The following is a 15,963-nucleotide window of genomic DNA, read 5'->3' on the forward strand; positions in this document are numbered from 1 at the left end:
TGAATTACGCAACCACCTAAACTATTTCATTACCCTTTAGAAGTACAGAAATCAAAACAAACATCCCCCCACATTGCTATTTTGTCATTTATTGCTCCTGTCTATTTAAGAATACAACATGTTTTTATACATGTTAAATATGCATGTTATAAAAAGGTTTGTTCATAGAAACATTTTAAGAACAGGACATGAAGAACAACTTCATTCAACAACCTAAAAATGAATAAAAATAGTAATCTACAACAAATCGAAACACATGCGCTGCACTCTCTGGGCTTTAACGCAATATGAGATTTCAGAAGCAACAAAAGTCAAACAAAAGCAGTGAAGAAAACGGCATCAAAAAGGATCTTCACAATGACTTGTTTATGTGCTGGAATTGTATTGGAAAATCTATTGTTCTTTAGATTAGATTAGATTAGATTACATTAGATTAGATTACATTAGATTAGATTAGATTAGATTAGATTAGATTAGATTAGATTAGATTAGATTAGATTAGATTAGATTAGATTAGATTAGATTAGATTAGATTAGATTAGATTAGATTAGATTAGATTAGATTAGATTAGATTAGATTAGATTAGATTAGATTAGATTAGATTAGATTAGATTAGATTAGATTAGATTAGATTAGATTAGATTAGATTAGATTAGATTAGATTAGATTAGATTAGATTAGATTAGATTAGATTAGATTAGATTAGATTAGATTAGATTAGATTAGATTAGATTAGATTAGATTAGATTAGATTAGATTAGATTAGATTAGATTAGATTAGATTAGATTAGATTAGATTAGATTAGATTAGATTAGATTAGATTAGATTAGATTAGATTAGATTAGATTAGATTAGATTAGATTAGATTAGATTAGATTAGATTAGATTAGATTAGATTAGATTAGATTAGATTAGATTAGATTAGATTAGATTAGATTAGATTCAACTTTATTGTCATTACACATGTACAAGTACAAGGCAACGAAATGCAGTTTGGCATCCAACCAGAAGTTCAATAGGCAGTAAGAGCAAGTGGTATAAATATTATAAATAAGTATGGTACAGGTTATTATACAGTATATGGGAAGTATTTACAGATCACAAAAAAACTGAGCAAGATATACATAATGACTGAGGTACTTTGAACATATTATACAGATGAATGATTCGTTCAAAAAAGGGGGAGAAGACTATAAAAAGAGACTAGCGTAATATACTTTACAAAAGACAGATATATGATGTTAAATAAATAAGGCTATACAAAACCGATGACAATGTCAATTTACAGTGCAAAAAAAGCAAAATAATATTGTTTGGAAGTTAGACTGTGCAAGCAGGATGTAGCATGTGCAACGTAGATCAATAGTGCCGGAGATGAAAGTGTTAGCTAGTGACAGATGACTGTGAGTTGTGATTTCTGATTTTAATGGATCCAGGAAGAGTAGCTAAAGACTATAGCTCTCAGCTAATGGATCCATAGAAATAAACAAATAAACAAACTTGTAGCTCCAAATTCTTTGTTTTGATTGTCCAAGGCTGGCCTGGAACTCGCGATCATCTGAAAGGCAGCAAGAGGCCCCAAGACGGCAGCAATCGTCTTGGTAACATTCATTCAGAAGGTCGTGGGTTTGAGGCCCGAAATGTGCAATGGAAAAATAAAACTTCAAATCCCACAAAAGCATAAAACTATCTTTAAAATAGTTACAAAGATGTTGGAAAACATTTGAATGAGAAAAAAAAAACAGTATTAAAAAGACCAATTATTTAAGTCTATGTTGGATGGAGCGGTTTTGGAGGCTGAGGACAAACAGACTCAAAGCGATGTGACGTCTAAGTGAAAACGACTGATATTGTTTTGTGCTTTTTTTCAGATTTAATCAACAATTCTAAGCTAAAAGTGATCTATTTTGAATAGTATAACTTTGAGATAAGATTCAAGATTCAAAGGGTTTATTGTCAAATGCACAGTAAAGAAACTGGTTTCCCTGAACAATAAAATTCTTACTTTGCAGCTCACTCTGAACGCCATATAGATAGATAAAAGTAAAAAAGATAAAAATATAAAAGATAAGGATGTTAACAGGATAACTAAAGGGGGAAGGAGAGTGAACAGACCTCGATGGGGGTGGGTGGGGTCTCTGATGATGGAAGCAGCTCTCCTCAGGACCCTGTGCTTGTAGATGCTCTGCAGTGAGGGCAGAGGAGTCCTGGTGATCTTGGGTCAGGTTGTTGTCCTCACACCAAGTCACCAGTGAAGCCACCTCTCTCCTGTAGATGTGTGGAGATATATTTCATCAGAAAAACACTTTTTGCTGTTTTCCTGATCTTTATTCAGATGATGGGGACCTCAACACGTGTTATGTCCAGTTCTTATTAACATTCAGACTGTTAATAAGAACTGGACACAACACGTGTTGAGCTCCCCCATAGGAAATTCCTTGTGACGTCAGATCGTGAGAGCCCCCTCCTTTTCATGGGTATGGGAGGATTACTCAGAAATGTGTAAACGGATCAAAATATTCCTTTGGGGTTCTTTATAGTGAGGAATGAACAGTATAATGCACTTAAAAACTCAGAAGTTGGTTTTTCATAAAACATGGTGAAGTGTCATGTCTACTTTTGACCAGCAGAGGGAGCTCTGTTCCAGTAGATCTGCTTGAGGAACCTTCTTCCAGACACAAGTGGGGGTCTGGCAGAGAGAACTGCAGCTTGAGAAGTTAAAGTTGACTCAAAAATAATCGTAGTCTGTAATCCACCCCTCCACACACCAAAGTCCTGCCTGCTTTCTTGTTTATTCTGTGTAAAACGGCTCCAAACGGTTCATGTTCAGACCATATTTGGACGCGGCTGCGCACAACAGACGGTTCCTGTTTGCAAAAGCTGCAGGTTATTGACTGCATTCTTGTTTTCAGAACGTTTCAAAGTAACGTTACACCACTTCTTTACTGATGTTGACTGGGACAAGAACATATAAATATGTGTTCCTTTCCTTTAAAAAGTGTTTATTATGTAAGACTTGAGCTTTTTTTCTTTCTTTTCCTTTTTTTTCTTGGCATGCTGCACATCTGGAAACGTTGCATCCCTGCTGCTGAAACCCGGATAAAGAGACTGTACAGCTGCAAAAGCTGCAGCCAGAGCCGTGCAGACAGAGGGTTGAGTCAAAGCTGGACATGCACTTCAGACACAGAAAACCCCCTTTCAGTTATTCATGTGAACAGATTCATTTTTTAAGGTTATATCAGGTCAAACTTGATCTTAAAATAACTTTTAAATTCTTAAAAAATAGAAGTAAAAAAATTTAAGAAAAACAAAACTTAAAGAAGAAAACCAAAAATCTTTAAGACATTCAGAGTTAAGAGTCAAGTGTTTTTAATATGAAATTGGCTTTTTTACTACACTTTGTCAAGTTTATCAGCCAGTCATTCCATTGAACTTCATTAGTCCCTCCTTTCTGGACTTGGGTAATCAGCATTTACAAGCTCAGTTCTGTTGATTCTGACACAAAGAAAAAATCTGTTCATTTGACAGCAGTGTGTAACCTGTAACACTAGATGGCGCAGTTCTTGTACTATTTACAGCTTACTTTTTAAAGATAATACAAATGTAAATATACCACGACATCAATGATTTCCTAAGCTTTAATTTAAGATTTAATTTGTGGAAATCCGTAAAGAAATGAGGGAGCTAGCCCGATTTTTCAGGTTGATTCCTGCATCTCTTACATTAAAACAGCTGCATTCTGTTGACGCAATCTTCGGTTTCGACAAACACGAGTTTTTTTGTTTGTTTTTTTGTGGCTAATTTGGCATTTAGCCAATATTTTAGCCAGCTATCAGCTTCAGCATCTTTAGGGGCAAATTAAGCGTCCAGCATTCACACGTTATTTGAAGTGTTGTAGCGTTTCCAGTTCGGCAGAAAAAGTTACCACCTTAAAGATTTAAGGTGGTATTGAATCTTGGATGAAGTTTTCTCCCAGGTGGAAGACTCTGCGCTGAAGTGGAACACCTCCAGGTCTTCTCCGGTGAATTTCCTGCTGCTCTCCGACCTTCAGCGGGTCTTCTCCTCGACTGTCGGGCGGGTTCAACCCGCGGCGTCAGGGCTCTGCTCTGCTCGGGATTGGCTGTTCGCGTCTCTTCACCGCCACCCGCAGGACCCGCAGGACCCCGCCAAACGCTGGGAGATCACCGGCGGGGCCGCAGACGGCGTTCCTCCACAGGTAGGCTGAGAAAACCTTCACAGGAGCCCGGCTGGAGCCCTGCTGGAGCTCTGCTGCCGGCTGCGGGCGTGGAGACGCCGAGCAGCCGGGAGCGGAGACTTCATTCCGGCCGAGAAGTTTCCAGAGCCGCTTACAGAAACGTGGAGAAGACGTCCCGGGACAGGTCCGGACAGAAGCAGAGAGTTGATGTGTTGATCTGTTGCAGACGTCCTGCAGGAACTGCAGGTCTGAGTGGAGATGAAGGGAGAGGACTCAGTGTTCCTGCTGGACTCACAAGTTCCTCTGAAGACAGTTTTTCTTTCCTCTGAATACTCGTGATTCATGTCAGACAGGACAAACTTCTGTTCCCTTCATGGAGCAAAACAGTCATGTTTTTACACATAAGACTTAAAAATGAGAAGGAACTGACATAGAGGGAATATTGAGGTGATGAGAGACTTGCTGTCCCACTAATGACAGCATGTGACTGTCACACTTTCCTCTTTATCGTTTTTTTTGCCATTTTTATCTTCATCTTTTTTTTCTAATCATTTAACATATTATTTTAAAAAAATCCAAAGGAATTTGTGAATGTTTTACTATTTATTTATTTGGAGCAGATGATCTGTCAAACATGAAACTTTGCTCCTCATGGAAAAGAGTTGTAACTGATGGCTAACGTGAAGCTTTGGGAATGTTCTTCAGCTGATAGCAACACATGTTTGAATCAGAGTTTAAAGTTCACTGTTGGATTTTTCTTAAGAGTTAGTGGGATTTGAAGAGTGAAGTTGTGGATAAGAGAGTAAACCACACACGAGGGCTGAAATCAGGAATTGAAATTTCAGGCTAAAGTCAGGATCTTAAATCAGAAGTTGAGGTCAGAGGCTAAAATCAGGATCTGAGGCCGGGAGCTAAAATCAGGAGCTTCATTCAGGAACTTAATTCAGGGGATGAAATCAAGAGTTGAAGCCAGAAGCTGAAATCAGGAGCTGGGGTTAAGGGCTGAGGTTAGTTGCTAAAATCAGGTTCTGAAGTTAGAAACTGAGGATGGAGCTGAAATCAGGAACCTAATTCATGGGGTGAAATCAAGAGTTGAAGCCAGAAGCTGAAGTCAGGAGCTGGGATCAGGTGCTGAGGTCAAATACTGAGGTCAGAAGTTGAGGTCAGGGGCGGAATTAAGAGGCTGAAATCAGGAGCTTGAAATGAAGGGCTGAGCTGACACATTGTATTGTTTTGAGCTGAAATAGAATCTGATACCAAGAATGATCCTGACAAAAGAAGCCAAAAGTGCAATACGAATGAAGACAAAGATGTTCTTGACCGTGGAGAGAGCAGTGACGGCGGTTCACACCTCAGAGTCAGTGACACTGATGTAGTGACAGAAGGTTGAACTGGGGGAGACGGAGATGAAGATGACAGGGATGAAGATTAAGAACGAGAGAGACAGAAAGAGACGTATCAGAGAGACAGAAAGAGACGTATCAGAGAGACAGCTCAGGTGAGATGGTTTGGACATGGTGAGAGGAAGGAGACCTTTTGTTCATTGTCACACACCTGAGTGTGTCAGGTTAGTTCTTCACATCAGACCATGACCTGACCGTGACAGTGAAGACTCTCAGCCAGGAATCTGGTTTATGGATGTTGTTGAAAAAGACATGAGGATGTTTGCCATCAGAGGTGTGGATGTAGAAGAGAAAATAAATGTATAACTGAGATGACTGAACTACAGTGATGATCAGCTTTAGGGATTCATCTTAAAGATGCTTCAGATCTTCAGATCACAGCTGAGCTTGTTTTTGTTTATTGATAAGAAGCAGCAGCAAACACGGGGGAGGAAGGCTCATGATTTGGTTAAATTAGGGACCAGTTCCTACAGTTTGTCAGATTCACAGATAAATTAGGAAAGCTGAAGAGTTGGAACTCATACAAAGAAGTTTATTTGTTCATAGCCTAAGATTGATACATTTCAGCTCAATTTATTCAGATTTTTGTTGGATTTCTTTTTAAGAAATGAATACTAAAGCAGTTTAGAATCAGAGAGTCCATGAGTTCACTTTGGGGATGTTTCATAATATATCCAAAGAATGAAAAAAAAGATGCTCTTAAAAAATTATATAGAAACAAGATATTTTCTCTTGTTCTAAATGAAAAAATCTGCTAATGAAATTAATAGAAACTATTTGAATTAGATTTATTAAGTAAGATGTGTCCTGACCTTTAAAGACAAAATAAAATAAGCTTGTATTGTTAAATTTAAGGTAATGTGATTTTTAAGTAATTGTATTCATACAATTATGCCCCCAAATATTACAGGAAAAATTAGAATTACACATTTAAGTCTAATATGTCATATAATTATATTAATTATGATTCAAATATAACTTTCAATTTTCCCTAAATCAAGCTAGTTTGTTTCTTGAATCAAAACTATTCACTGTTTACACAGAAAACCTCTGATCAAAAATATTATGTAAAGTTAAAGATGTATTTTATTAGAGATGAAGCCTAAAATGGATGTTTTCAGTAACAAATTACTCAAGATACTCGAGATTTATTGTTTTAAAACAGTTTCTGTAAAGTTACTATGAAGTTACTTAGATATTTAATGTAAAAACTGGACAAAAATACTTGAGATGGTGAGTGTTTGCAGTGCAGAGACGGTATCAGGGCAGATGTCATGTGACTTTTATGTTTGAATTGCGTCCAGTCTAACACATGGTTTCACGGTTCAGTGTTGTCTGAGATGCTCGTCTTGAATTTTGGTTTGTTTCTTCTTTTGGGGTGCTGCATAGTAGTAACACACACAGAGGGAAGCAGGTTCCCACCACTGAGCCCTGTGGTACACCATGACTGTCTTTAGTGTGTGGGAAATACAAATATGACATCTGGCTGCCTAAAGCTGGTTCTGGTTGGGTTCAGTAAAGACTGACGTCCCGCTATCTCAAATTATAATGAATCTGAATTCCGACCCAATTTAGTAATTGAAAATAATCATTTTTGGTCTTGATTGAAAAAAGAGAGTTGGGTTAGAAAGGAATTAAACAAATATATCAAAATTGAATAAACTTGTTTTCGATGGATTTTCTTTATAAAGAACATCTGGAAACAAAAGACAGTTTGAGACTAAGTTCAATATAAAAGTGAAACAAATGATTCAAATGCATCATTGCAAAAGATTTAGACAGAAATAAACATTGTTTCATGATTTTTGTTGGATTGGAAATGAATAGTAAGTTATATATTTATTCAACCTAACCAAAAAGTGGTCAGAAAATGAAAGAGAACTTTACGATGGTACAGTGAAAACCAAAAAGTCCAATCATCTTTTTAATTATGACTATGCCACTTTTAGCCAAAATCTAAAAAATCTGTAGTTTTCTGGGACATAGTTTCTGCAGAGCGGCAGGAGTTTATTAGAAATTGACCCTTGAGTTGTGGTAGGGTTGGGTTAATAAAATCGATTTCAATTGATTTAAGCTTAATAGATCAATAATCAATTCATAAAAGCTATAAATCGATTTAGCACATAAAGCTAAAGTCTGCTAGCTTGATGCTAACGTTTAATGGAATTTCCCATAGGACGGCTAATGCTAACATTCGGTCGTCATAAACATACATTGCTGACTAAATGAATATCTTTATAAACTCACAGACATGAATTTTACAAACTTTTTTAAGGAAATATTTTTTAAAGTAACCGTTTGTGGTATTAAACATCGTTTTGCTCATACTGTCTTCTTCTTCTAGAATAAGGTGTAATGCTACAGTGCGATTGCCACCTAGTGGCCAAACTGAGACGCTCTTCAGGAGAAACAGAATAATGTTAATGATCTGTAGCTGTGGGCGGGGTCAGTGGTGTTGAGCAGCCTGCCCTCCTCCCATCACCTATAACTGAGAGCTGTCTGTCACACTCTCTCCTGCTAGCTTACAGCCCCTCACACACCCCCTAACTTGAGTGGTGCTACAAAAAGGGCAAGCTAGACTGGAGCAATCCAGCCGTACAGTTTAGATCCAGATCCCTTTTTGACCCAATTTGTCTAAATGTGGATCCGTCAGAATGGAGGGGAGCAGAGAATTTGTGGCTTTCTGATGGTACTTTTTACGTAACAAATAATTTATTTGTCTGCTTTTGATTCACAACCATTTGAATAAAGAAATACTCAGAAATTCGGTATTGAGTATAAACTTAATTTTCCATAAAAATGCAACAAGTACTTGTCAATTTTTAAAGTAAAATTATGTCATAAAAATGTCTTCATATTTCAAAGTCTGGAGGTTTTATTTATTTAATTCTTTTTAATCATCTCTGCAGCTTAGTGGTTAACAGATGCAGATGAAAGAGATAGGACTCTCAGGTTTACATTTCACTTCCTCTTCTGACTAACAGGTTCTCTCAGTGCTCATAAGAACAGGAAAGTATTCTCAAGAAGCTTCACATTTATCAATCTGAATAGAGTGAGGCAAACATGTTGCTCTGCATGGAGTTTACAAGTAGGCTGACGAAAATGTTCTCTGTTTTTTTAATGTGTTCTTGCATTATTTGCTTCATGATGGAGGACAAATATGCTGAAAATTAATATTTAAATTGGATTTCTGATTATTTTTATGTAAATTGTTGTGAATCAGGAGCAGATGAAAAATGCAGATGAAAATAGTGCTGCCACAAACGATTATTTTATTAGTCGACTAATCAGCGATTATATTTTCAGATTAGTTGACTAATCAGGTCATGCGCAAACTGGATGTAAATCACAAATCTTAACCATCAATAGCTTTAAACTAGCTAAAAACTAGATATATTCACACTAGCATTATCTGCGAAAATTCTAGAGTGAATCCTGTAAGCTGAATTTGGCCGCTGAAGATGCTAGTGCTGATAGCTGAAGATGCTGAAATTAATAGCTGATAGCCAGCTAAAAATTAGTTAAATGCCAATTTAGTCTAAAAATAAAAAAGCCTAAGAAAAAATGAAAAAATCCTAAATAAGCCAATACAGCTAGCATGTAGCTGAAATATTAGCTAAACACCAAATTAGCCAAAACCTAAACCTTATAAATGCCAAAATAGTCCAAAAAGCCTCAGAATGCCATTATAACTTTCAGCTTTACTACACCCTGACTCCATGTAGTATAAAGTAACAACTCATCGACTATTAAATTAGTCATTGAATATTTTAATAGTCAATTAGTCGACTCATCGTGGCAGCCCCAGTTGAAAAAGAGCTTTATTATGTCAAAAGTACAGTCAGCGGACCACAGGCTTCTGGCTCTGCTCTATTGTGATGCATCCACTTGTAGATGAACGTCTTTGATTTCCTCGTCTGAGCTGGAATCTGGATCCAAACAGTACGGCTGGATAATCCTGATATTGATCACTATTTTTGTTGCTGTAGATTGGGGCTGTGAGGAGCTGTAAACTAGTGGAAGATCTTGAAAAACAAAGAGATGATAGGAAATGAGTGCAGGTGTACTCCGTGTTAAGAGTCCCGCCTACAACTCAGAGGTGAATTTCTAATAATTTCCTGTCGCCCTACACAAACTATGTTCTAGAACAGTGTTTCCCAACCCTGGTCCTCGGGGCACACTGTCCTGCATGTTTTCCATGTTGCCCTGCTTATGCACACCTGATTCAGCTCATCATCAGGCTCAGCAGAAGCCTAATGATGACGGTCATCAAACGCAGGTGTGTTTGAGCAGGGTTGGATTAAAAAAATGCCGGACAGTGTGCCCTGAGGACCAGGGTTGGGAAACACTGTTCTAGAAGACAACAGAGGTTTTTAATTGTGGCTAAAACAGCCAGGGCTCTAAATGAACTTTTTTGGTTACAACCCTGGGTTGGCTGGTAACCATTCAGAATCCCCAACTTTCTTTCTGTTTCTGATTTTTCTTTCTTTCTTCTTGACTTAGGCTAGAGTCAGGTCCCAGTTAGCCTTCTCTAGCTCCGAGTTAGCTTAGCTATTTTTGTCATTCCCATCCATTTTTTAAGCTGCTATCCCTTTCTGGGTCACGGTGCTGCTAGAGCCTGGCGCCGGTAGTGATGGCTGAAGGCAACTGTACATCTGGACAGGTCTAGGAGCTGCAGCGGGGGCGCCGGCCCCGCCTGTCCCGGGAATAAACTGATCGGCTAAGCGAGGATCCCACCAATGCTAACATGCCGCTGCTGGCCGGTGTTGTGCCAAGGTACGTCCCGCCTGCCAAAATGATGCCTAAGACTAGGGAAACAAATTCTGGCAGGGGACGTTCCAGGGCAAAACATCGGCGCAGGAGGGAAGACACCACAACGGCAGCAGAAGAGAAAAGGGCAAATCTCATATTAACATCTCTCTTTTTTTTTTGCCACCACTTTTGGGTCAGTTTCCTTGTTTATTTGCTCCCATGTTGCCGCCTGGCAAAAAAGAAAAAAGCGTCAGGACTTGACTGTTAATATCTTTCCTCCAGCAGAGCAACAGTGTCGTTTAAGAAATGAATCTCAATGCGCATGCTCTCTTAGTTGAATCAAAGTGTTCTGGGACTCGATGTAGAAGCCTGTGACCCTGTGACATATTTTTAACAGTTTAACAGGAGAAATTCATATTCAAGACAAAGAAAAGTAATATTCAAAAGAGACATGTTAAATTTAAAACTAAATGCTGTATTCATATATTTTCTGCAAAGTTGTGCACAAAATGTAAATGTATGCACAACTTCGTATGTATGAATACGAATTTCTCTTATCTTACCACATAAAATCTGCGCAATAAAGTCACAATTAACTGTTTTGAACAAACTCTTCCTCATTTGTTGTAGCCAAATGGGGAAGGAAGGTAGACACTTCAAAGTCATTGTTGTGAGTTTGCGACCCTGTAAAAGATGATGAGCAATGTTTCACCTGCCAAAGTGGCTAGGGATTTTTTTTTTCTTTTCTATCCACCAAAAAAAGTTTGGCGGGTGTTAATTTAGAGCCCTGAAAACAGCATAATCATAATTAAAAGATCACTTGGAACAACTTTAGAATAGATCAAAAGATGATCGGAGAGGGACTTTAAAAACAATCTAAACTGTGTAACACTTCAAGTGGAACACAAAGTTAGTGTCTTGAATGTCATCTTATATATTTAGAAGAACACAAACATTAGTGTTGCGCGTAGAAATACAGGAAGTGTCTATATTCACACTCGTGTGCTTCTCCATTCTGGTCTGAAGTTCCCTGTTTGGCTTCCACCAGGCATGCAAAGAGGATTTCCAGTTATTCTCACACAGTTTGTGGTTAATTTTGTCCTAAAAATCTTCTGGATTGCTCAACAGAGAGAAGCTGTCCCCTCTTCTGAGACGTGTGCTTTCGTTTAGCCGCCCTCTTGACATTCCTCAGGAGAACGTTTGGGGACACTTCCAGCTTTAGCTCGGAGGCCTGGAGCTGCTTAGATTTCAGTTTTCTCTGCTCTGGCTTTTGCTCAGATTCACAGAGCTCAGAGATGGACGGATGTGTTCTGCATAATATCTGGACTCAAAGCAGGGTTTGTAGAGGAAGTGAGGAACATTTGAAAGAAGTTGCAATTCTGTACCGTCTTTGTGCTCATCCTGACTTCCTGTGTCCAGCATGTGATTCTGACATCATCCTGCAGACCTCGCTCTCATGTGCTGTCGGTGTCTACAGTCACAACGCCAGCAATAAGGAGAAAAACAGAAAACTTTCTGTTGATACTGATTATACAGTCCTATAATCCTGTAAAGATATAACTTTCTGTTTGTGCTCTGTCCTGTACCACATCAGTCTTATGAAGTCAGACATCCATTAAAAACCTTCAAAGGGGCAGATTTGTCTGCAGGCGCTGATGTCCATGTGACTGACCTGAAAAACAGAAGCCAGCAGCTGCAGTTCCTCTGCAGACCACAGAGAAGAAACGTTAACGGCCTCGCAGGAATAAGTGGTCTCAGTAGTTCCTGAACAGGTGTATTTTTTATAGCTAAACCTTGTTGAAATGAGGTTTAACGTTGTGTTTCCTTAATGCATCTGTGAGAAAATTATCTGCTGCTGCGGTTACTGTACACATTTAATGTACAACACATGTGTCAAAGTCAAGGCCCGGGGGCCGGATCCGGCCCTCCAGGTCATTTATTTTTTAATTTTTATTAATGGCCCAATGTTCACTTTCGCTCATCAGTTAAAAGGTTATTTAAGGTTTTTAGTTGATTTATTCTGGAATGATATTCCTGCCTTTTTATTATTCATAATTATGTTGAAAAATTATGATTTTTAAGTTTTAAAATTGGCATTCTGCTAGCATTTTCAACTATTTTGGCATTTACTAAAATGGAAAACACATTTTAACACGTTTAGGACGCGCGTATTATATGCACACAAAACAGGTTTTGGCGTATATTATACACGGTATTTCCCAAATCGTGGCATATGTACGCATTTTACTGAGACTGGGCTGATTGTACAAGTCATTGTTGAAGCCTTTGAGGGAGAACCATTATAACTTTTGATTCTGTCAGCGGTCCTTTTGGATTTACTTACATTTATTCCTTTTTGTTGAGATAAAAGGAGCATTTGGGTGACGCTGCTGACCCCCTCGCGCTGTCTTTTCACATGCGCGGCCACGTTACAGTCTTATCAGATGCACGTGAGAAGCGCGTTCAGCGGTATTTAAAATAAATAACCATCCTAACAAGTGAACTGCTGGATATTTTTTCTGTTTGAAAACACCACCAGGTTTCAAGTTTGTCTTGCGCTCCTCAGATGGCTGCGTCTAATTCAGGCTGAAGCTGGAAAATTGCGGCGAAGCTTAAACTTTGGTTGGTGATTTTATGCGCATATATCCAACTTATAATTTATAAGCTACAACCAAAACAGTGAAATAAAGAAAAATGAACGTTAAACAAAGAAAAAAGTCCAAAGCACATAACCTCAGAGTGAAATCTATTTCTACAGAGTAAATCCTCATCTAAAAATGTCGACAGCATGCTCCTCTTGTTGTTTTAAACTGCTGCATCGGTACATTCCATTGAGGAAAACAACAGTAGGACAATGATTGGTACATTGTTGAATTGTAAAGTAGGTGTTAAAAGGTCTTCACGGACCCATTGATGAAGTCTGCTCCCATTGGCTACCCGTCATCTGTCAATCAAACCCCCCAGACGTCCAACGTCAGACCCACAAACGCTTATTGAGCCATCTGATTGGTCAATTTATAACTCTAATAACTTGTGATAATGGGACAAAATCTTTAAAAAAAATTAGGATTAGAAAAAAAAAGTTAATCAGAAAGCAGCAGAGGAAGAATGATTATGCTGACGTATAAAATGACTGAGAAATAACTGTCTGTTTCTCAATGTAAGTCAATGGGACTTTGGCCTTTTTGCAACCCAGTGGTACTTCCTATATGGAACACCGAAGTAGGGGGGCTTGCTCTGTCCAGTTATTTTATATGGTTTATATGGTCTATGGTTTTTGCCCCCTAGTGCGATTGAGTTTGACACCCCTGATGTACAGAGACAATTCAAAGTGCTTTACATAAAACATTAAAAGAAACAATCAAAAGAAATGGTAAAGGTGTGATCATTAAAACAAAATTAAAATAACGTTAAAATAACTTAAGTTAAATCAAGCATAGATAAACAGTGCGGATGTAAACTTTTAAATCCATACTAGTCAAATGAGTCTTTAACCTGGATTTAAATACACTGAGTGTTCAGATCTAATGTTTTCTGGAAGTCTATTCCAGATCTGTGGTGCATAGAAGCTGAATGCAGCTTCTCCATGTTTAGTTCTGACTCTAGGAACTGATAAAAGACCGGATCCAGATGACCGGAGAGGTCTGGCTGGTACATACTGGGTCAGGAGGTCAGTCATGTATTTTGGTGCTAAACCATTCAAAGCTTTATAAACCAGTAACAGAACTTTAAAGTCTATCCTCTGACAGACAGGTAACCAGTGTAAAGACCTCAGAACTGGACTGATGTGGTCTACTTTCTTGGTCCTTGTGAGAACCCGAGCAGCAGAGTTCTGAATAAGCTGCAGTTTCCTGATGGATTTTTTTGGTAGTCCTGTAAAAACACTGTTACAGTAATCAAGTCGACTAAAGATGAAAGCATGCACTAGTTTCTCCAGGTCCTGCTTAGACATCAGATCTTTAATCCTTGAGATATTTTTGAGATGATAATAGGCTGATTTAGTGACTGCCTTAATGTGTTTATCAAAATTTAAGTCTGTGTCTATCACTACACCCAAGTTTCTGGCCTGGTTGGTAGTTTTTAGTTGAATAGATTGAAGCTCTGTAGTGACATTCAACCTTTTTTCTTTAGCCCCAAAGACAATAACCTCAGTTTTTATTTTTTGTTTAATTGAAGTAAGTTGTGGCACATCCAGTCATTAATGTCCTCAATGCATTTACCAAGAGCCTGTACAGGGCCTCGGTCTCCTGGTGTCAGTCTAATATATATCTGTGTGTCATCTGCATAGCTATGGTAACTAATGTTGTTGTTCTTTATAACCTGGGCCAGTGGGAGCATGTAGATGTTAAATAGAAGTGGTCCCAGGATGGAGCCTTGGGGAACTCCACATGTCCTTAGGTTGCATTTAAAGAGCTGACACAAAATGATTTAAACAAAAAGGACTGTTATGTGGATGTTTCACAAACTCGCTTTACAAACCACGAAATACCAAGGTTGTTGACCACTCAGTGAGCCTATAGGGTCAAAGTGTTCATGCCCATTTTTTCTACGGGTGTGCTGCTGGCAACAGTTTCATAAAAGTTATTCTAATGTGGCAAGAAAATATCAAATTTTAGGATATTTTAAGAAATCTCTTAATTAAAAAAAATATTTTATGGAAATACGTCATGGTGGTAACTTTTTAAAAATAAATAAACTGAAACTTAAACCTTTAAATGAGGTTATAAGTCTACACTCATGAATGCTCTTATGTGAAAAAGATCATTGTCCTCCACATCTAGTAACTGCTTTGATGTCGGCTGGTTCCATTTGGGAATTTTTATTTCAGTGTAAGTAGAATTGTATTCCACTCCTTTTCTTTACAGAGTTCTTTTAATGTATATAGTGTGGTGCCAATTTTCCCCAAAAATATGTTCTTCTATATAATGTAAGTTGTTATTGAAGATGATTTTTACCAATTATGGCAGTGTCGTGATATTATCGATATTGTGAGCCTTGTGTCGCATCGTATGGTGAGGTACCCAGTGATTTCCAGCCCTACTACCCAACTATGTAGCCAGAAGGAAGTCTGGGTTTTTCTCTCCCGTCACCAGCCTGGATAAAATACAGGGTTGTGCTCAGAAGTGCATCGGCATCAAAATCTGCCAAACCACCTGTGTGAAGCAGTGAAACTTCTTCACTACGGCGACTCCTGAAGGGAAAAGCCGAAAGGTGAACAAGCGTCCAACAAGTCTGTTTTGTTTTGCTCAGCAGTGTCTTTCTACATCCATTTATGTCCGGTCTCCTCCCACATCTTACATCATGAACTTTGACCTTAACTGAATGAAGTGAGGCCTGCAGTTCTTCACTTCTTTTATGAGCTGCGGGATGGATCCCTGTTGGGATCCTGGAGTCGTGTTGGTCGGTCCGTCTTGGGAAGGTTTTCCATTTAATAAGATCCTTAACCTCTGGGAGTTCAGAGCTTAGCGAGGGAACAGGAGATTTATTTACACCAGACCAAGCACGTTTAAACATCCCCTTTCTTTATCTTCTAATAAAGGAAACAATCATTTATGAAAGCGCTCAGATATTTTGAGATTTCTGTTTTGAATTTATTTATAATCTATGAGGA

General features: G+C 38.3%; 1 protein-coding gene across 1 annotated transcript in view; it reads left to right on the forward strand.

Annotated features, from left to right (window-relative positions):
• The first annotated feature begins 4,112 nt into the window (after positions 1 to 4,112).
• wipf1b (WAS/WASL interacting protein family, member 1b) overlaps positions 4,113 to 15,963 on the forward strand; it is a 39,620-nt gene continuing 27,769 nt past the window's right edge. The window contains exon 1 of the mRNA XM_024296774.2: positions 4,113 to 4,218. The gene's annotated coding sequence lies outside the window, so the exon portion shown is untranslated. The remainder of the gene's footprint in view (positions 4,219 to 15,963) is intronic.

This window comes from Oryzias melastigma, linkage group LG15 (assembly GCF_002922805.2).
Source record: "Oryzias melastigma strain HK-1 linkage group LG15, ASM292280v2, whole genome shotgun sequence".
NCBI lineage: Eukaryota > Metazoa > Chordata > Actinopteri > Beloniformes > Adrianichthyidae > Oryzias > Oryzias melastigma.